Source organism: Dermacentor albipictus, unplaced genomic scaffold, assembly GCF_038994185.2.
Source record: "Dermacentor albipictus isolate Rhodes 1998 colony unplaced genomic scaffold, USDA_Dalb.pri_finalv2 scaffold_25, whole genome shotgun sequence".
Classification (NCBI taxonomy): domain Eukaryota; kingdom Metazoa; phylum Arthropoda; class Arachnida; order Ixodida; family Ixodidae; genus Dermacentor; species Dermacentor albipictus.
In genome coordinates, this window is record NW_027225579.1 from 3,187,230 (window position 1) to 3,209,260 (window position 22,031).

The 22,031-nt window shown below is 42.6% G+C and overlaps 1 long non-coding RNA gene across 1 annotated transcript; it reads left to right on the forward strand.

Moving 5' to 3' along the window:
• The first annotated feature begins 3,793 nt into the window (after nt 1–3,793).
• On the forward strand, nt 3,794–21,598 carry LOC135908417 (uncharacterized). Its single transcript, XR_010566318.2, has 5 exons — nt 3,794–4,002; nt 4,835–4,877; nt 5,712–5,817; nt 8,293–8,361; nt 19,146–21,598. It is a non-coding gene; the product is annotated as an uncharacterized lncRNA (long non-coding RNA).
• Nucleotides 21,599–22,031: the final 433 nt, after the last annotated feature.

Sequence of the window (22,031 nt, forward strand, 5' to 3'; positions counted from 1 at the left end):
ATCCTTGGAATCATAGTTGGTGGTACGTGATACCTTCCATTGATAAACTGGAGCTCTTCTGTACCTTCCCATAGCTTAATATGATTGATTGTATGTGGATTATTGCTTGATTTCTGTACAAGTAATCTTGATAGTGCGTCAGCGTCAGTGAGGAGTGGGCCAGGACGGTGCGAAATTACGAAATCAAATTGTTGCAGATAGTTCACCCATCTAGCAATGCGGCCTCTTGGCTGGGCCATGCTCAGAAGTTGAGTCAATGCTTGATGGTCCGTGAAAAGTATGAATTTGGCACCTTCCAGGTAAGTACGAAAGTACTGCACAGCTTTTAAGACGGCCAGAGCTTCCTTTTCTGTGGTACAGTAATTGATTTCGGCGGGTTTCAGGGTATAGCTGTAGTACCCCACGACGTAGTGTTTGGTTTGATCAGCTTGTTTGGATGGCTTCTGGTATAGAACTGCACCGGTAGCATAATGTGATGCGTCCGTGTTCAGCACGAAAGGCAAGGAAAAATCCGGTATTCGCAAGATGGGGTCCGACGATATTAGTTTTACAAGCTCACGATAGACAGCTTCGCACTTCTCGTCCCAATGAAAAGGCACGTCTTTCTGAGTTAAACGTGTGAGGCACCTTGTTCTCAGTGCGTAGTCTTTGATAAACGCCCGGAAGTGTCCTGCAAGGCCAAGAAAAACGCACAGGGAGTGCACATCATAAGGCTTTACCAGCTTGGAGATTCTCTCTACCGATTCTTGCTTGGTGCTTTTAGTCTGTCCATCAAACACCCTGCCAAGAAATACTACGGTATCTTGAAAGAACGCACTTTTCTCGAAGTTGACTTTGAGTTGGGCAAGACTGAGGGCATGAAGAACTTTTGAAAGATGACTACGGTGTTCGTCCTTTGTCTTTCAGTAGATGATGATGTCGTCGATGTACACATTGCAAAATGTGCCCAGGTAAGGTTTCAGAATGTCCGTCATAATCTTCTGAAACCACGCAGGGGAGTTTTTCCAACCAAATGGTAGGCGGTTGTACTCAAACAAGTCAAATGGGGTTATGAACGCGGTGTACTTCTTCGTTTCTTCACTTAGTGGAATCTGCCAAAAGCCCTTGCAGAGATCTATTCGTGAAAACCAATGGCAACCACCGGTTTCGTCAATGATGTCGTCGATTCTCGGCATTGGATAAGGTATCAATTCAGTTTGACGATTGAGAGCCCGGTAGTCTGTGCAGAGGCGGAATGTCCCGTCTTCTTTAGGTGCAATAGTGATAGGAGAAGCAAATGGGGATACAGAAGGCCGGATGATACCTGCGTCTAACATTTCTTGCAACTCCTTTTTCAGCCACACCTTTTTATCTCTGGACATATTATAGGGGGTTCTACGAACCACTGTTTTATCTGCGAGCTCGAAAGGAACGACATGGGATTTCATTGCTGGAGGGTAGCTTCCTATGCATATAAGCTCTGGGTACTTAGTCTTGATGTCTTCGTGGTGAAAAATTAGCCTTGATACACTAGGTTCTTCACCAGGGTCTTCTGTTCTTATCGTGTCTTCGGCCATTACCTTGTCATCCCAATAGAGGTTCATCTTAAGTTTTTTCATGTCTGGACGGGACAAAAGAAAATCGTAGGTGACATTGGGAATGGCCAATACGTCACTGGTAATAGCATTTCCTTGAAATTCAATAGCCAGTGTTACCCATTCGCTATGCATGGTCACTGACCCATCGTAGGCTTGGACACGCAATGTTCTACCAGCGTGCAGACGACTGGCATCCACTCGAGTCTTGTTGATAATAGATACCGAAGCTCCACTGTCAACGACAGCCTTCACTTCAATGCCATCTACCTTAATGGGGGCGTACAATAAGCTTGACGACACCAAATATACTGTCTCACTGAAGCTCTTTTTCTGGGGCTTGTGATGCACGGTAGACAGATTATGTGGAAGTAGGTTGCCGTGAACTGCGGTAATTGGTTCTTCACCATCCTCACAGTCATGATTTACGCTTCCCAGAGATTTGTTTATGAAGCTGTGTTCACATTCAGTTGACGGCAACGACTCTAGATTGGAATCAAGTTGCTCTGTTCTACCATCTGGCTGTCTTCTCGATGTAATTCTTGGCACTGAGGTCTGTAGAAAGTTCAGAAGGTCATCAAACGTTCTTGGACCTTTGAGCTGGACATGACTACGGATCTCGATACACAAACCTTGCGTTATCAAAGCTACAACAGCAGAAGACGACAGCTTCGGTTCTGCAGAATACAACAGGCGACGTTTCTCAAGACAGTACTCAAGCAGAGAGCCACCTGTATAACTGAACCGCAGTGCCGCATCCCATCTTTCTACTGCGTTGCCTTCGAAAGCCCCTAAAAAGTTGCTTTTCCACAGTTCCCAACATGTTGTTCCATAATCCATGAGTTGCACGTCATACCATTTTCTGGCTATACCGCCCAAATAGCGGCGCATATGCAAAATCTTTGTGTCGTCGGAGTGCCACAGATTCTTGTCACAGGCGTACTCGAAAAAACACAGCCAGTAGTGTGCATTTTGCGATTTTCCTTCAAAAACATCTGGTTCAACAATACTTCGTGCTGACTGCTCTCGACTAAGCGCTTGGACGAAAGTTCTCATTATTTCGATCTGTTGTATAATGTTCCTTTGCAGTTCCATAACACTCAAGTCTAGGCTCACCTTCCCGGCAGGCGTTTCCTCTTTGAGGGTGCCACGTCGTATGGGTTCCAGAACGAGTTCGCTCAGTGTCTGCAGTTGTAGATTCACTGTCACCGATCCTGTTTGCACGAGGGCTTGGCGGCTGATTGCAGCTTGTTGCAGTACCACGTTGATCAGCGCGGTAGAACTAACTTCAAGAGGAAGGTCCTTCGCTGGCTCACCGTGCACTTGGTATCGGGTGAACACAACAGACTCTGATGACGCCTGGTCGACGAAAAACGTCACCCGCATCGCTGGTCTTCGAAAACTGTCGACTGCGCCAAAATGTAGCGTTCCTAACTAGAACGGCAACAGAAATGACATCCTCTAAGTGAGACGGGTGTCGTCCGCCATTTTATTCCAACTTCTTCCTTCTCACTTCTCCCCTAGCACCTTCCTTCGTCTTCTTTCATGCGTCCAGCGCAGACCGCTTCAATATATATATATATATAGAAGGCAAAAAGGGATTCTGCAGGCTACCTTTCAAACGTAAAGAACTTGAGTGGTGCTACAAGGTAAACAGAACAAGTATTTACTTTCGACAGTTTCGATCGGTGGACCGATCTTCGTCAGGGTTTACAAAAAATGGCAGTTCGGCCGTGGTAGGGAAGACACCAGACCGGGTACCCGGTCGTTCTTACATACATCAAACCGAGAGGAACAGTTGTGACAGTGATTGATTTTCGGTGCCTTGGCAGATTTACAGCGGCCTTTGGCAGCTATGCAGGGCAAGAGGAAGGCGGAGTCACAAGTATGCACTGTAAACACAAATGAGCCCATATGGGCGTTTTAACAGTTGATATGCCATTTTTCCCCTCTAGCCTAAAATAAGTACTCCCACGAGAAGAAGTAAAATAAGCTAGAACCATTATTATACCACCGGCCCCATTTGAAGGGCCATTGCGGTTGTAAAACGGGGGTTTTCAAGGAATAACGGTGGCGTACGGGAATGTGGGAGTGTTGAAATACACCCATATCTGAGACGAGCCAAATAGAGAAAAGAATAACTCAGCCGTGACCAACAAGGCAGGCAGCCGCAGCGACAATTTCAGGATTATTTCTGCAGTCAGATTCGAAATATCCCGCGCAATGTGTGTCGGCGCTGTTTTTCTGTTCGGAGTGGCCGCGCCTTGGTGCTGCAGAGCGACGCCGAAAGTCGGAACTACGCGCGGAGGAACACAAGCCTTCGGAGCGCTCGCGCGCGCGCGTTGAAAGTTCAGCCATTTGTCAGCGGCTGCACATTCTTCTACCGTGGTGGATGTTTCACACTGCTTTGAACCCTCAAAACTCCACGGTAAGTGACTTTGAACGATTATTACACGTTCTATGAGTGTGCATATGTTCTAAGTGAGGAGACGCGCTGATATGACTTATTGAAGGTCTCAGTACAACATGGCGCGACAGTTGGCCGTCTAGAACCATTTTGCGCGATCACTGTGTTTCTTCGAGCTTTGTCGTAATCGAGGTGACTTGAGTGTTTAGGGTCAAGCGATTGTACTTAAACATTTGAATTTTACATGATGAGGGACTGTGCCGCGTCTTTAATAGGGTGGATGTGAGCATTCGACATGTTCCCCGAAGCGCAAGCCACTACCATAATAGTTATGTGCAGTGCGAGGTGAGCTAAGCTTCGCCGCTTAACCACGGCCTGAAAATGTGGCGGCTCGTTAAGGGTTTACTGCGGTGCGCGTTTGTGAGTGTTTGTACAGCGATCATTTGAGCGAGAACCGGCGGCGCTTCTTTGTGCGCGGTATCTGCTAGCTGGCGCGTACGCGGCGCCAGTCCCCTAGCTCGTGCGATTGTGTGCAGTAGGTCGCTCACTAAGCGCGCATTGTGCAGATTTGCCAGTACGCTCCGTGCTATCGTTTGTGTCTCTTCGCGCCCACGCCGCTGATTGTGCAGGGAGTGTGCGACTGCGGCGTGTAGCATGTAGAGCCTGCGCCCGTCGACTTTGACCTACGGGCGTGAAATGTCGGCGGCGCGTTTGTGGTGTTAAAAGCGTGTGGTGAGCTTCCAACGGCACTACGGGTCAACGCCGCATGAACTGCCGGTCAGAGTATAAGAAACGCTTTATAGTTTATAGTTAGCGTACTGCTTGGCGGTAACAGTGTCCTTCTTTGATTCAGATTACTGGATACGCCGTCACTTGAACCTCGGCGGCCGGAGCAGGTGAGTACCAGTGGCGCCGGCACCTCGGCGGCCAGAAAACGATGCCTGTGCCGTGACGGGATATATCAATTTACGCGATAGAATTGCCGGCGAGGGCTCATACGGGCGCGTCGCTCCATGGCTGTGTTCTTTGCTGGAGGCCGCCACTACGCCTGCCGTGCACACACTACGCTACATCTATACAGTCGTTGCTTGTGCAATGCAATGTTGTTATTCAACAGCTGGCGCTGTGCACTGGATACCTGGACTTGTTTAATGTTTAATTACTTTGCTGCTTTGCCGTTGCGTATTGGGTACAGATATTGAGTTTTGAATTCTAGGTGCCAAATTCACACAAAAAAGTGGCGCTTTTCAACTCAGGATCATATCACACATCATAGCATCATCCTATATTGCACGAATATTAATAACAAAATTTCTACTGCTGGTGAAAAAAGAAAGGCAGACCGATCAGCCTGTATCTGTGAGAAAAATGTGCTTGGTCTGCCATCGTCTATTATAAAAAGGTAATACCTTGGTATTCAATGTCAGTAACAGTCATAAGTTATGCATCCTTTTGTGTGAAATAATTTGTCTTAGAAGCCATTCATTGTAAGGGATCAGTAAACATCTCATAGCTTAAGTAGTGCATAAGTGTATGAGTTAGGCAAAGGTTTTAGTTTGTAAAGAACAAAGCCATTAAGGTATAAAATTTTGGCAAGCTTAGTTTAACAATAAGCTGACATATATACAAAACCTAATGTAGCAGCAGATGCTCTCCAAGATAAACTGGCGACCAGCTTTTTCGTGTTCCATGTGATCATTGTAGTGTCAACTTTTTCTCTTTTATTTCAGGACTGTGGTTGCGGCCGTTGCGTTGCCAGCTGTGAGGATGAAGCAGCTTCATAACCGGAGATCAGTCGCCTCCCATCAGTTTCCCTTTTCAGCAATAGAGGTCTTGGTATGCTCTTACCTAGAGTTTACTTTTATTACCCTATATGTTTTAAGTGCAATGGCTAGTTTAGCGGCATCACTTAGAGTGATTGGTGTGACACCTATTCCATGGGACGTATGCAGGCTATCCCACGTAACTTTAGCAGACTTAAAAAAATATGCATGTGCCACCTAGCTGCACAGAACCTAGGTAATGTTGTTTCCTGTCTCTTGGAAATACTTAGATTTTCTGCATTTTGCCTAATTACCTAATTATTATTAATCAAATAATCAACTCAGATATTATAATTAGATAAAAAGTCTCAATTATAAAATTGTAGTGCAACATGAACATTTTCCAGTACAGCTTTTTGTGGCTCAATATGTGCTACATAACGTGTTTGTAGGAGCATGAAAGAAGCCTTAGAATTCCGCAGAGTGCCTTGAGTGTGTGTGTGACAGCACCTGTGTTGTGTTCTTCCTTCGGTCCTCGTCTTTTGCGCTGTACAAACATGTCGACCTCAAATGGCCAGTCCCGTGGCAGCTTTGCATGTATTTGAGTGTGTGCCCTGTATAGGCATGTGTGTTCCAGTAAGAAAAAAAATACTGAAGGAGCCTAACGTGATGTATTTCAGGACAAGTGTATGATGTAAATTACTATGTGAAAATAAAATAGCAAACCAAAACAAGACTTCACAGTAGAGATATGCAGGTGTGTGCATCAGCATAATGACGAAACCCTCGTGCAAATTTAGAAAAATATTCATTAAGTTAGTTTCTGTCATTCTTCTCTGTCACATTATTATTGCAAAAATGTGCTCTCTAGTATTGCACCATTAAAAAAAAAGTTCAAGTACATCATTTGCTGGCACCTTCACATTCATAGCAACATAGAGAGGAATGGTTAAAAATTTGCTTTGCTTCTCTGACCCTCATTTTAGGTCCTTCTCATGTTTGCTGAGATTCTTAATGTATCATAGACACCCTCCAGTGTTTACAGGCAGCTTGAGCACATTATGCCAGATTGTGAAGAAACTGCAGAGGTCGCAGTGTCTATAGCGGTGCCCGGTATATGCAAGTTTCTTGCATGATGCATTATGCTCAGTACCAATTAGATTAAGTTATCATTTTAGCAAAAATCTTTGTTTTCCAGATATATATCAATGTGTGTCCAAAGAACTGCACTTTTTAAAAGAGTTGCTCATTCTCTAAGTCTACTGTTCGGTGTTGTAAAATGCATGTATGTTGGACAGCATAGTGTTTGGCCTTCACCTGAAGGTAGTAGTGGCCCATTTGCATGTGCATAAAGCTGCAGTAAGCCAAATGTGAAGAGATAAGGGCAAATACGATTCAGTCATGTAGCAAAATTTACACATCAGCAAACTGTTTAATGCAATCCCTAGGAAAGTAAGCAAAAATATAAGAATGTGCTTATATGATAAACAGTACCAATGTTTCAGGTGCATGGCCTTCTACTGCCATATTCCATAACAGTTCATTATTTAACACCTTAAAACTGTTGGCCCTGTTTATGTCTAACTGCTTTAACTTCGAAAATTTTCATTGATTGCACTATGAAGGTTTTGGCAGTGACTTAAGTCACTGCCAGAAATAAATTTATAGTTGTGGCCGTCCTATGTGTGATAAGAAAGAAACATTTTGGAACCAGGTGACTGCTATGCAGTATGCTAAGTATGCATATTAGAACAGTCATTTATATTTTCATTGTAACCATGTATAAAATATGTATGTGCACATCTCGAAGCCACAGACTGTGTAATTTTAATTGAAGGTGTTATTTTGTGGAGTAGGTTTTTTTGTAAGCATTCTCTATAATTTGCACTACATTAAGGTGTAGTGAAGCCAAGCGAAAAATATTATCAAGACAAAATGGCTAAAGTACATCCTTAAGAGTCTTAAGCGCATTTGGATGACTTTACAGCATGTAGCAAAACAAGAATGGGAACTGAGGTGCTTAATTTTTGTTCATTATTACCATATGGCACCAGCTTGCAATGAAGACAAAAGAGGAAGAGAAATGAAGTGCACCAAAGGGCAACTCTATCCTGATGGGAGCTGCATTCACATCAGCATGGTGCATGTAATCTTTGAGTTATAGCAGCAGCTGTCCACCTGTTCACTTTGTTGCACATTTGTATTGTTTATGTACTAAGTCTGGCCCTGGAAGTGTTAGGCAGTGCCACTTGTGGCGTTGGTGCGGCATGCAACACATCCTTCTAACCACAGGTGTCATGTATTATGTGAACCTAAGTTCAATTCATGTAATGCACAAAAGTTCCATTTGAAAAGGATGTGCCATATTTGTCACCATTGCCATGAGTAGCGCGGGCTGACAGTCACAGGGCGAGACGTTAACCTTGCTCAGCTATTATGCAAAACTATTTTACATACAAATGTAGTAATTAGTATACATGGCAAAAGCCTCACAGAATAAAATTTTTGATCCGCATCTTACAACGATTGTTATTTTGCTTTACCTCAGGGTGCCTTTCTACCGGTGTTGCATCCTGTGACTGACCACTCCAACGATCTTGGCAGAATCGTTACGCAGGTGTGTTCTTTTGTGATTCTCTGTACTGATATTTTGTAGTTTACGTTCGATGTAAATGCACAGATCGAATGAAAAACAGGTTAAAAGATCAGCTCACATGCACTGTGTCCAAACGTTCGTGAGGAAGGAAAATCTTTGTTACAAGTTGTAATTATAGCAACACAAGAGAGTGTGCACATCAAACCACTAGTACCTAGCAAGCCTTATACACAGCATTATACCGTAGAAGCCAAAACATCAGGCGAAAACCTGTACTAAACTAGGGACTGTATTAAAACGTTTTGGAGGCTTGAAGTATTTCTTGGGTTACTCGGTCTAATTGCTTGAACTGAACTGACGTGTCTTGCAAAACAGTTTGCATTCGCATTTGATACAATCTGCAGCAAGATCTGAACAAAGGGCTGCAATACTGTAAGGGCTTCCTATTGAAGTAGCAACCAGTCTTCCCAGTGTACTGCAGCCTCAGGAAAATGAAATGTGGTACACTGCACCACACGCACACACAACAAATTTTAATCCATAAGCATCTTTACACTGTGCTTGTGCAGGACTTGGCAACTGGCTGTTTGTTCGTGACCGAAACAACTACGTACATCAAGTCTGTACTAGGAAGCCACTATCTTTTTCAGTTAGTGTAACAGTCCATAAACATGGATTTACATGAACATTTTGTCTGCCACACTTTTCATTGTCGTTTTTTTGCGCTCTTGCTTTGATGGCTAGGAGACATTTCAGGCTCGCTGAAGAGACAGGTAGCCCAGTAGCTGCCCTCGCAAAGTTGTTATTTTGATTTTTAAGAGCAAACTTGCTTTGGACAATGCTGAATAACACATCAAAAGGCCCGGGATTATTGACGAGGTTAGAATTACTTTGAAAGAAGTTTATGAGTGTTCTTTTTTAACTCTGATCTGTCTGCTGAGATCAAATCATGTCAGCTTTTAATGAAGCAATGTTCAGGTTGGAAAACTGCAAGGCTGTGTGGGCACTCAAACAACATCAATGCTTCACCTAGCTGAAGTTGCTCCATGACATCAAGGCAGACGCAAATGACATGGCAAAGGAAAGGTTGATGGACAAAGGACTCTTGGTGGCTATTATGTAGGTTCAAGGGCTATTGCACTGAGTAAGAAAATGTGTTCCCGATACAGCGTGAACATAGTGTTAATTCTGAAGAACAAACTGGCACCACCTGCCTAGTCCTACACAAGCACGTGCACAGAAAGGGACGCCTGTTGGCTTTGAGGGCCACCACTAGAGAGATCAGCTGCTATCGCTATTACATAGAATGTGACATTAGATGACTATAGTTCACACCTTTGCTGCAGCTCGCTGGCTGGGCAATTGAAGCCTTGTTGTAAGGTTGAAAAGTTTCAATCTCAAGGTGGCAATTTAGTTGCCAACTCTTACAGCATGGTTCACTACTCAGTGATGCAGTGCTGGACGTATTCGACCAAGCCTGGTGCGAGTTCTCATGAGTGCCTATGTTCAAGCTGCCGCTAGATACTTAGTTGATAAAGTCACTGAAAACAAAATATGGTCATCGAAAGAGTCATGAAAACGATGCACGCAAGGTTTGTAGTGTGCTCACTTGGTATGACATTAGTCAAAACACCTTGTGTAGATGTTCCAAAAGGACTTCTTCTTGGGCAAGCTGGTGCTTAGATTTCCTAGGTATACTTTGTGGTGCAAAATACATTTCTTGAAAGGGACAGAAGAAAGGAAGACAGTGAAGTGCCAAACTACCAACTGTTTAATGACAGCCTGAACAAACGTATAGAAGAAAATACAACTTCCGCTCAAGCGCAGGGAGCCTAGGTGCGACAGAGCAGCATGGTCGCAATAACATACTTTGGATGAAGCACATTTCTGCGGAAAAAAGCACATTTCTGCACATTTCTGCGGAACTGCAAGGGAGTTGTTGGAAGCATTTTATATTAAAAAGAAAGGGTCTGATTGTGTTAGCGATACATCTATCGTACTATATTCCGCAGAAATGTGCTTCATCCAAAGTATGTTATCATGACCATGTTGTTCTGTCACACCTGCGCATGAGCGGAAGTTGTATTTTCTTCTATACGTTTGTTCAGGCTGTCATTAAACAGTTGGTAGTTTGGCACTTCACTGTCTTCCTTTTTTCTGTCCCTTTTCAAGGAATGTATTTTGCGCCACAAAGTATACCTAGGAAACCCTGCGTAGAGATGCTGGCAGAAGTGCAGCAGATGTGTGGATTGAGGAGAAAAATATAAGCTGTTCAAGTTCCACATATAACAGACTGATAATAAATCGTCGTTCAGCAAGAACTCTGACAAAAGGGGCAAGCCGCACTCCCCACGACAAATGCTATAAAAACAGTAGGGTTATTGCAGCAAAATTGCCTATAGCTCTTTTGTGAAAGATCATGCCAACTGAATAACTAATATAAAAGCATCAAGTTGCTCCAATAAAAGCCTTTGTTACACTACACACCAGACTGGTATGTAAGGTCTAGGTTGTTTTGGAGCCAAGATGCCCACAAGCAATGCTTAAAACATGTAACCACTTGGAAGTAACTGTGAATAAACTGCTGCCATGATTAAACTGCTGATTAAACTGATTAACACTTCACAGCTGGTATCACACAATGTTGTTTTCTATGCCACGGAAAAATTACAGCACGTGGGGGCCACAATTATTCTAGAGGCCAATACAGACAGGGTGCCAGCAACCATGGACTAAAGATTTTCCATGTGCATTGATGTAGTCTACCACATTTGGTTTTCTTGGGGGCATAGTCATATTGGAGTAACAATTTTCTGCCTGAATATTCATCGCAGGGAGCACTGCAGCCAGCTAAAGCGAGTTTCTTGTTCACACCTTGCCACAGATGTAGACTTGACCCATTTTTCTAGGCAGATTTGGTGGGTTGAAGAAAGAACACAGAGTAACTTAAGAACTTTATTTCTTCTAGATTTAAGGTGTGGGGCCAGGTGTTAACCATTGTTTTAAAAATTTGACCAAACCGGGAAAGATTCTTTTTTGAAAGTCTTCTCATATCAGTTTGATATACTAGTCCCTGGCTTAGTATGCGTGCGTGTGCTGTGGATTTTTCTTAGTTTGTTTAAAAGGTCGTTTTCCTTTTGAGTGTTCCAGTCGCAAGGAAATCACAAATATATTTTGATTTCAGCAACCTTTGTCACATTACACAATTCCTTTACATGTTGCAACCAAGCTTATTCTTTAAACACATGCCTTTCATTCCGCATGAAAAAAACATCTTAGATAGACGAAACAAGGCAAAAATGGCTGCTTATGCATTTGTATGATATTCGAACTGAGAGGGGTAAGAAGTAATAAAATGTTCTACTTTCATAATTTTTCTACCATGTGCATAACATTTTTCAATAGGAATGAAGCAATGAATAAAGGGAAAGTCAGACATCCACCCGTTCGTAGCAATCGCTACAAAGGAAACCCATACGGATTCCTCGAAAGAAAGGCCTCATAGTTGAAGAAAAATTCGTTCTGGTCGGGGTCTCGAACCCGGGACCACCGCCTTTCCGGGGCAGCCGCTCTACCATCTGAGCTAACCAGGCGGCTAGCAGATGGCAGGGCGAAGTCGAATTTGTCGACAACACAAAGCAAAGGCAAGAGTTTGACGTAGTAGTTCTGCGGAAACCCGCAAGGTGGAGAGAAGCAATGAATGAAGGGAAAATCAGACATCCACCCGTTCGTAGCAATTGCTACAAAGGAAACCCATACGGATTCCTCGAAAGAAAGGCCTCATAGTTGAAGAAAAATTCGTCCTGGTCCGGGACTCGAACCCGGGACCACCGCCTTTCCGGGGCAGCCGGTCTACGATCTGAGCTAACCAGGATTTTCCCTTTATTCAGTACTTCTCTCCACCTTGCGGGTTTCCGCAGAACTACTACATCAAACTCTTGCCTTTGCTTTGTGTTGTTGACAAATTCGACTTCGCCCTGCCATCAGACAGTATTGAACTGTGAACGTGCTGATGACAACTCCATAACTGAGTTGCTCGCATGCTCTTTTGATGAATTTTCGAGTTGCGTAAACCATTCCTCTGTTAACGTGTTAGTGAACCGTTTTTACTCAATTGTCAATCAATGCATAACTGATTACATTCCAACCAAGTGTATAAAGCGCAATCCCAAGCACCCTTGGTACACACGTGAAATTATACACCTAATTCGTCGCATCAGGCGTCTGCACAAACAACCCTATGAAAACAATCCAATGAAAGCTTCAGTATTGACCACACTTAAAAACAACTTAAAATCTGCTATGTCAAATGCGAAAAGTTTCTATTTTAATAGCACCTTGTCATACTTCATTAAAAACAAGCCATCAATCTTCTGGCGAACCATCAGTCCACCAAGTGAGAGCTCTCCTTCATTCATAATTGCTAATCAACCATGCTCAGATAATCTTAGCATTACTGAAGCTTTCAATAATTACTTTAAATCAGTGTTCACCTGTGATGATGGACGCACCCCCACGTTTTGCACTACTCTTTCGTCATCACCTTTTCCTAGTATGGCAATCACTTCAGCTGGTGTACACAATCTTATACTCAAGATCGATACTATGAAAAGTACTGGGCCAGATAATATACCAGATATGTTTTTACGGCGATATTCTGAATGGAGCTCTCGGTACTTATCCCTAATTTTTTCGAAATCTGTAGAATCATCCACTGTTCCAATACTCTGGAAATGTGCTAAAGTTGTTCCAATTCACAAAGACGGTAATAAGCAGGAAATATCTAACTACAGACCTATTTCTTTAATATCAACATCTTGTAAACTATTGGAACACATTATTCATAAATATATCATTGAGTACTTATCTGAACATAATCTTCTTTCGCATGCTCAACATGGCTTCCGTTCCGGATTCTCTACGGTAACACAACTTCTAGAATTCTCCCATGATATTGCATCCACACTTAACCTTAGAGGACAACTTGATGCCATTTTTATTGATTACAGTAAAACTTTTGACACAGTGTGCCATAAAAAGCTTCTCATTAAACTCAAGGCAATAATTCATGATTATAAATTACTACCGGTAGGTTGGATACAGGACTACCTAAGTACAAGAACCCAGGTTGTTGCATTTAACAATGTTCACTCATCTCGTGTCAATGTTACATCCGGTGTACCACAGGGGTCTGTCTTGGGTCCTTTGCTGTTTGTAGTCTATGTAAATGATGTCGTTGAAGTAACCGCGGGCACTTCTGTCAAAATAAGACAATATGCTGATGACTGCGTCCTTTATTCTAGTATAAGTAGTAATCATGATCAGTTAGAGCTGAATGAAGTCTTCACCCGTTTTTGCGAATGGAGCAGGACATGGCAAATGTCACTTAATTTTAAGAAAACCGTATCAATGACTTTTTCGAATAAAAAACAACCATTACAATTTACATATTTTAATGAAGCGCACAAGCTTGCAAGCGTCCACACGTTTAAATACCTTGGTGTTACTTTCTCCCCTGATCTAAAATGGCATGCTCACATTAACTGTATAACCAACAAGGCGTTGAGAAAACTGGGTTTTCTTAAAAGAACCTTACGAGATGCAACTAAAGAATGTAAATTAATGGCATACAGATCACTAATAAGGCCTCTACTTGAATACGCGTCGGTAGTGTGGTCGCCACATCATTCCAAAGACATAGACATGCTTGAGTCTATTCAGAAAAAGGCCATAAGGTTTATATATAATCGTTATGACCGCCATTTCTCACCGACATCACATGCGAGCAAGCTACTACTAAAGCCACTGGCCCATAGACGTACTTGTGACCGTGTTGTTCTGCTACATAAAATTGCTCATGGGAAAACTTATGCCAATGAACTTATTGTTTTCACTAACCCTTCTTCTCGGCCCACCAGAAGAAGTCATCATCTTAACATTGTTCCTTTGAATGCAACGATTGATTGTTTTAGGTTTTCCTTTTTTCCGCATACAATTGTGATTTGGAATGGCCTTGAGGGGTCCTTGCGCGAGTTACCAAGTGATGTATTTGCCAACCTATTACCTAATCATGTTCATTAATCAACTAGCTATTCCTGATATTGTTTTTTTTTCAATTGTTTGTTTTCTTTTTGCCACTCAAATGTATTCTTCAACTGATTGACATATGTATGCACTCACTCCTGCAATATCTTGCTATGCAAGATGGCAGTATATGTAAATAAATAAATAAAATCTGCTAGCCGCCTGGTTAGCTCAGATGGTAGAGCGGCTGCCCCGGAAAGGCGGCGGTCCCGGGTTCGAGTCCCGGACCAGAACGAATTTTTCTTCAACTATGAGGCCTTTCTTTCGAGGAATCCGTATGGGTTTCCTTTGTAGCGATTGCTACGAACGGGTGGATGTCTGACTTTCCCTTTATTCATTGCTTCATTCCTATTAAGAAATGTTATGCACATGGTAGAAAAATTATGAAAGTAGAACATTTTATTACTTCTCACCCCTCTCAGTTCGAATATCATACAAATGCATAAGCAGCCATTTTTGCCTTGTTTCGTCTATCAAAGATGTTTTTTTCATGCTGAAAGAAAGGCATGTTGGGGCGAGCAAAAATGGCATGTGCAATAAAGATAAGCACAGATGTCCCGTCAGTGTTGCTGTCAAACAAGAAATTGTGATATTGAGCGACTGAGCAAAATAACTAAATGTGTGCTTGCCGAACTATAGCTGGCATTTGCACCTTGATTGTGACTTAGCTACCAGAAGAAATTTGTTTTGTCTTGTTCTTTTTCTGTTAAAATTTAGTTTTTTCTTTGTTTACTTTCGTTTGGGTTTTTGTAGCTATATCATGTGCACATGTGACCAATAATGCCGTCTGGAAGTTAGTGGTTGTTGGTATTTCTCACTGCCTGTCGTTTGTTCAGTGTGTACTAAAGTCAAAAGAGCACCAACCAGTATAAACTAGTGTGTTGAATTTGTTTTCTTGTGTTAGTGCAAATGATCTGACTGGTTATGTGTCCAAATAAACAATTAGATTATGAAAACAAAGTTCATCAGAACATGTCATTTGTTTTACTTATAATTACCTTATTTCAACTGCAGAACCCACATGTTCAGGCATGTAGATTTAAGTAGAACAAGTATTTTTGCAATTGTTAGTTCTGAACAGGTGAGAGCAGTGCTAAGGACACAAAGTGAGTCCACATAGATAAATGGCATGGTGCACTGTGCACGGACCTGATAATTGATGTGTTTTTGCAACAGATAAGCAAATAAATATCTAGTAACACCTTGTCAAAGGCACGAAAGCACATAAAGAGGCAGGGGTTGGCCACTTTCCTGTAACTTCAGAATACAGGTGCTGCACTGACACATACATCTCTTTTGTGTTATTGTGCGAAGCATACTAGCCGCACAACCACGCTCTTCCTTGCTGCGCCGCCCGCGGCCGCGTAGCTACCATATGACGACATAACAGCTGCAAAAGCGGAGGCTCAACTCGTGCACTTGCTTGCGGCCGCGTAGCTACATAGCCGGGTCTCAGCTCGTGCGCTCGCCTCCATGAGTTGTTTCTTCGTCTAGCCGAACCAAATATAGCCAAGCAACAGCAGTTCACCAGGATAAACAGCGGTTCAACAACTAAAATAAAGGCTAGTATGCTTCGCATCCTCGGCTTAACCTTACCTAAGCCACAGCCATTTTTTTGTGGGATTTGATTAGTTTCGGGGTTAATGGTTGCTGCTTTCGCTAACATGTTGCACTTGTGATATTCGGGACATCATCTGTACTATTTACAGTGTATGTACCCTAATGGTCACATAGTGGTTCTTAATCGTGAATGCTCTCATTGAAATATTGCCTGGTCTACATATGCTTTTCTTCATGCCAAAAAAATAAGATATACTACTTTTGTGTCAGAAGGAAAGAAACTGAGTGGTGTCTATTATTGCACATAAATCTATGCTTAGTTGCGTTAACATTTTTGCATAATTTCAACAACTTATTTGGTGCATTTCTGTAACATTCACACTCTGGCTTATCCACTTAGGTGTAACGAATAATAAAGGCAGAAAAGTAAAGCATTGCAGTGGATTTAACCTACTGCTGTTGATTCTGTTACCTTTTTGCAGCTTTTCTTTTTGGAAAACCATATGTACAAAAGCACGTTTTGACCAAATAGGCTGCTGTTTGCGAGGCTTTGCAAGCACCACTATAACGTGACAAAAGCAGTGTGGCCATTTGGTTATACAAATTCTGGTGTATTGGCACCACAAAAAGTAAACGAAGAAAGATATGTACGCATGACACAAGCACCGGCTCTCACTTCAAGCTTTAAAATAAGGAAACGCAATATTTAATAACAGGTGGAAACATTATGTGATGATATCTGTTAAAAGAAATTCTTTATGCCTTGCAACTAATGGATCACTGATACATTTATCATTCTTCTTAAATGTTGCAAACCATAATTACCTTGCGTGTTGTCAGGTCATAATACCTCGCTACAACGCAAGTTTTGTAGAACACAGGACGGCGGTCACATTCTTTGCAGCATTTACCATTGTGTGAGGGAGGGTTGTTTCACACAAATGACTCATACTGCCTCAATCTCCCTGATTTCGCATTAATAGAGCATCCCATCTGTCCGATGTAGGCACGGCCTTGTGATGGCAACAGACTACGCAACGCTTGCGGCCTAGCTCACTAGATGCATATTGTGCTTCAAGCCACAACCAACCTCTTTCTTTTTTTGGCTTCTGCCTTTTGTTGCAGCACAAAACTCTCCTAACAAGGGCCTGAGAAAAAGGATTTGCGCAACTAAATCAGGCATGACTAGGGAATATAAGGAATGAGATGATGAAGTAAAGAAGTGGTTGCAGTTGTTTCGTATGCATTTGGGATTTTCATGAGTAATTGTGTAGCTGGTCCCTACGGGCAAACATTTTTTTTATGCGAAGCATATTACGAGGGCTCAACCCAGCTCCTCAGGCGCGGCGCTGACCATGAAATCACGTGACACCGTGACGTCACGGCAGAGGAGAAGTGGCTTTGGCTCAACTCTTGCAAGACGGGCTGGGTGGGAATCGAACCAGGGTCTCCGGAGTGTGGGACGGAGACGCTACCACTGAGCCACGAGTACAACGCTTCAAAGCGGTACAAAAGCGCCTCTAGTGAATGCGGTGTTGCCTTAGAAACGCGCTGTTTCTAAGGCGTGCGTCTCTTGCTCAGGCGCACATTTCGTTGCCGCGCCGAACGCTGCTTTGCTCGACGCTCACCGCGTCCAATGCGGGGCGCGTAGTCGCTGCCCTGTAGCCCATTGTCTTACACCCCTTGGCGGGTCGACGGGAACGCTGTCGCGTTCCACTCTTGAAGGCGAAGAAGTAATGCATGAGTTGTTTCTTCGTCTAGCCGAACCAAATATAGCCAAGCAACAGCAGTTCACCAGGCTAAACAGTGGTTCAACAACTAAAATAAAGGCTAGTATGCTTCGCATCCTGGGCTTAACCTTACCTAAGCCACAGCCATTTTTTTGTATGAAACATGTGAAGAGAGATTTGCTCTGATGAGAAAAAAAGACTGTAGCCAGGAAAACAAACTAATTTGTTTGTTTGCAGGCGTTGCTCTGTGCAACGGAGGTTATGTACAGTCTGCCATTCCTATCCAGTCATGCTTGCATTGCATAGACACGCATTGTAATAATTTGAGATTGAGGCTTATGAAGTTTGTGTGCAACAACTCTCATCCGCACATTGTGATGCACTGCAAAATAGAGTGGTTCGTTCCAGTGTTCTTCGAAACTCGTTGCCAGAAATTATGAGCAAATGTACATAAGATAATTAAGCGTTGGCAGATTAGCGTGAAAAGGACAAATGCATCGGTCATTCTCAGTTAAATTGCACGAAGAATTTGTTTTTGAATTAATAACGTCACTACGTGTTGTATATGTCTGTTTTCATATTAAAGTCAGAGTTGAGGTTAAGCACTTGTGTCCTGCATGTCTTTGTCTTCGTTTGCTTCTGTGGTGCCATTACACCAGAGTAAATCCATGACAGGAGCTGCCAGTCCATGCAGTTATACTACATTGGGCTCAGTACGGCTGGCAGCCTGCATGTGACGAGTGCGAAGTAGCAGTAGGAACTTCAGAAGGGTAGAATATTGTGTCAGTTGGTGGCGCATGTTATAGTATATAGAAGCGCTATAGATGAAACAGTGTGAGGCGAGACAGATGGGAAAGTACTACAGAGAACTGTGAAAGTTTACTGGAAAGTTTCACTGCAGCAGGACAATGCGTGCATTATCCTGGTGCGGCAAAATTTGCCAATGTTCGTAGTTGTCAGTAGCACTTCCCCATCTACATTACACTTCACTATACACTAATAGCAGTAACAACAGCAACCAACTGACCCAAGCAATAATCAATGCCCACAGAATTGCCAAATTGTAGGAGAAATGTTTCAGTGTAACACATGTTTTGTTAACTGACATGTAAATGGCTCACATATCTGCAAACCGATGATCAGGTGCATTTTTCATGCACATACATTATTTCGTACAACTGCTTCCTGCTTTGGTTTTTTATGACTTTTAGGAAGCATTCCAAAGTACTGAACTGTTTGACTGTTCTAATAATAAATCTGTAGTCAGCCAGCACTATGTGTCATTACTGTATACGCCCTTACTTCGTCAGTGTTCTTCGCGCTGTTCCCAACTAAATATGAATAACCAAATAACCATTTTTTTTAAATTTTTAGGTTATGCAGAGAATACTCTTAATATGTAATTAATTAGAAAAATTTTCTCAATTTTAGGAAGAAGTCCGGCTGGCCCCAAGCCTGGTGTGAAATGAAGAAATGGCACTCCACATCAATTCATGTTTACTTGTCGTCATAACCAGTCTGTTAGCTTAAGTTTTGGTTCTTCCTATTGAATTCTCAAGAAAGGTATCAACTCTGTCATTCATTGAAAACGAATTTTTGCACTTGGGGACGCAGCCATGCACAAAGCCTTTGAGCTCATTAATATTTTTATTCTTAAAGAAAGTGCAGCTCCTGCGTGGAGCAATGGGTTGAATAAGACGAGGGTAAATGAAAAGATGGCGACATTAATTGTCAACAGTTGTCCAACAAAAAAAGTCTCAAGCTGGAGCCAACATCGTTGCAAGGAAACCAAATGGCTCCAGCCTGAGACCTATATCCACCCTCGACCAACAATACACCCATACATTTGGCAACCCATGGCAAGGTAACAAATTCACATTCAAAGAAAGAGAATGTAGTGTGCACCCTGGAAGATAGCATGAACAGTATTTTATTTACTTAATGAAATGCAGGTTTGCTATCCAACTACTTTATTTCGATCCCCATTTTATAACTGGACAGCATGGTTCCTCAGAGAGAATATTTATTCGAAGCTCACACAATTTTGCTCCTGTATGTCCGTTAAATCTGTCCTGGTTGCTACACTACCAGCCCTGTCTGCAATTGCATAGCAGTGTTTTGAGTATGCATCCCAATTCAAAAGAATAGTTAGGCATCTACCTCAGAATGTCTGCTACTGCGTTGCAGCTTGAATTCTATATATAGGTAGTGACTGTGATGCCATGTGCTTTTTAAATAAGACCAATATGCTATCTGAAGTGCAATTAAATGCAATCTCAAATTACCTCAGCTCGGGGAATGACATGATTGGAAACCAATGTGATCAGGAGGATTTGATTTCTGAAAACAAGGCACTTAAACATAAGAAACCAGTACTAATCTCGTCTAAAGATGCTGTTATTGGGTATGATAGGGGAGTTACTTGTTCGTGGCTGCATTTGCAGCAGGTTACATTGCTGGCTTTATATATTGCACTGGGTACAGTGAAATGTTGCTGCTTGCACAATATTCAACTAAACATGGTAGCCATGCTAAAGTGTCCATGCAGAACACAACTCATCCGCTATTAAGGACTGCAGTGGAACCTTCATAAACAAAAATCGCTTAAGCGAAACTGCCGCTTAAACAGGACACCATCCTGATGGTTGGTTGGCTCTCTGCAATGTCTCGCACTAAATAGAATGCCTGGTAAATGAAACCAACTTCCCTGGCCCCTTGAGGCTCCATTTAAAGAGTGCCCACTGTAAAAAATATAGGGGGGATCCTGTTCGGAACTTTCGCAAATCTAGTCGTAAACAAAACTGCATTTCAGTGGGAGTGAAATGCAAAAGCACCCGTGTACTTCGATTTAGGTGCATGTTAAAGAACCCCAGGTTGTCCAAATTATTCCGGTGTTACTCGCTATGGCACGTCTCATAATCAGCAGGTGGGTTCTGGTTTGTAAAATACGGTTTATTTTTAATAGCCTGCTCAGAAATACAGCCCAATAACTACATTAAATTATGTAGCTTGTTTGTGTGTTGAGTCCCAATTTCTTAATTTAGTACTTTGACATTTATCATATTTGTGTGCTAGTCCATGCAAAATACCACTGATCAGCCTCATTATACAAGCCACTGTTAATTTAGAATGGCTTAGTCAAGCAACTTAAACTTACAGCACAACACCTAAGACGGACCACAAAAGGAACATACGACACATCGAGGCTAATAACTTCTTTATTTCTTCGTCGTCGATGCAATATAAACCCTAGACCACACAACCGTGCAGGCAATCAGATTACATTACAGAGATCTGCCAAATTATCACATAAGCAAACGTAGGAAGTCAAATTCAGATGGGTGCAGGGACAACGATATCTCACTGATGCAATTATCGCCTTGCCTTTTTATGTGGTAGGCCTCTATGGTAAGCCGTGCGTGCTCATTGTTGCTTTTGCCTAGAATTGACGTCCCGTCAAGTTGTGCCTCACAATTGGTGCAAGAGTTTATATGCGCACCAAGGTGCGCTGCTCTATCTACATTGTTGTTTACTTTTTGCGCATGTTCCCTGAGTAGCTCATTGACGCAATGCCCTATCTAGCCAAGCTATATCTTACCACATGAGAGTGGAATGGTGTAAACCACGCCGAGAGCGCGCGACACGTATGAAGCACTATGCCGAATTTGGCCTCCTCCTCTGCTCTCTCCGCAGGTGCGTGAGCATAGCTTTAAAGGCTTGTTTGGCGAAGAAAAGGCCAAAGGAACACTATGCCTGCAAGCAACTCCCTTGAGTTGATAGATGACCTTATGTATTTAAGGGACCACGCAGGGAACATGCGCAAAAAAGTAAACAAGAATGTAGGTAGAGGAGTGCACCTTGTTGCGCATGCAAACCCTTACAACTGTTGTGAGACACGACTTGATAGGACGTTGATTCTTGGCAAAAGCAAGAATGAGCATGCGCAGCTTGCCTTAGAGGCCTACCACATAAAAAGGCAAGGCGATAATTGCATCAGTGACATATCTTTCTCCCTGCACCCATCTGAATTTGACTTCCTACGTTTGCTTATGCGGTAATTTGGTGGATCTCTGTAATGTAGTCTGTGCGGTTGTGTGGCCTAGGGTTTATATATGCATCGATGACAAAGAAATAAAGAAGTTGTCAGTTAGCGCCAGTGTGTGCCGTATCTGCCTTTTGTGGTCCGTCTTAGGTGTTTGCGCTGTAAGTTTAAGTTCAGAATTATGTACCAACTAGGCCCAAATGGACTTTTACTGTTAGTCAAGTAAGCTCAATATATAGTCTGTGCAAAAGTGTGGAGCGTCAGTGCAAAGTAAC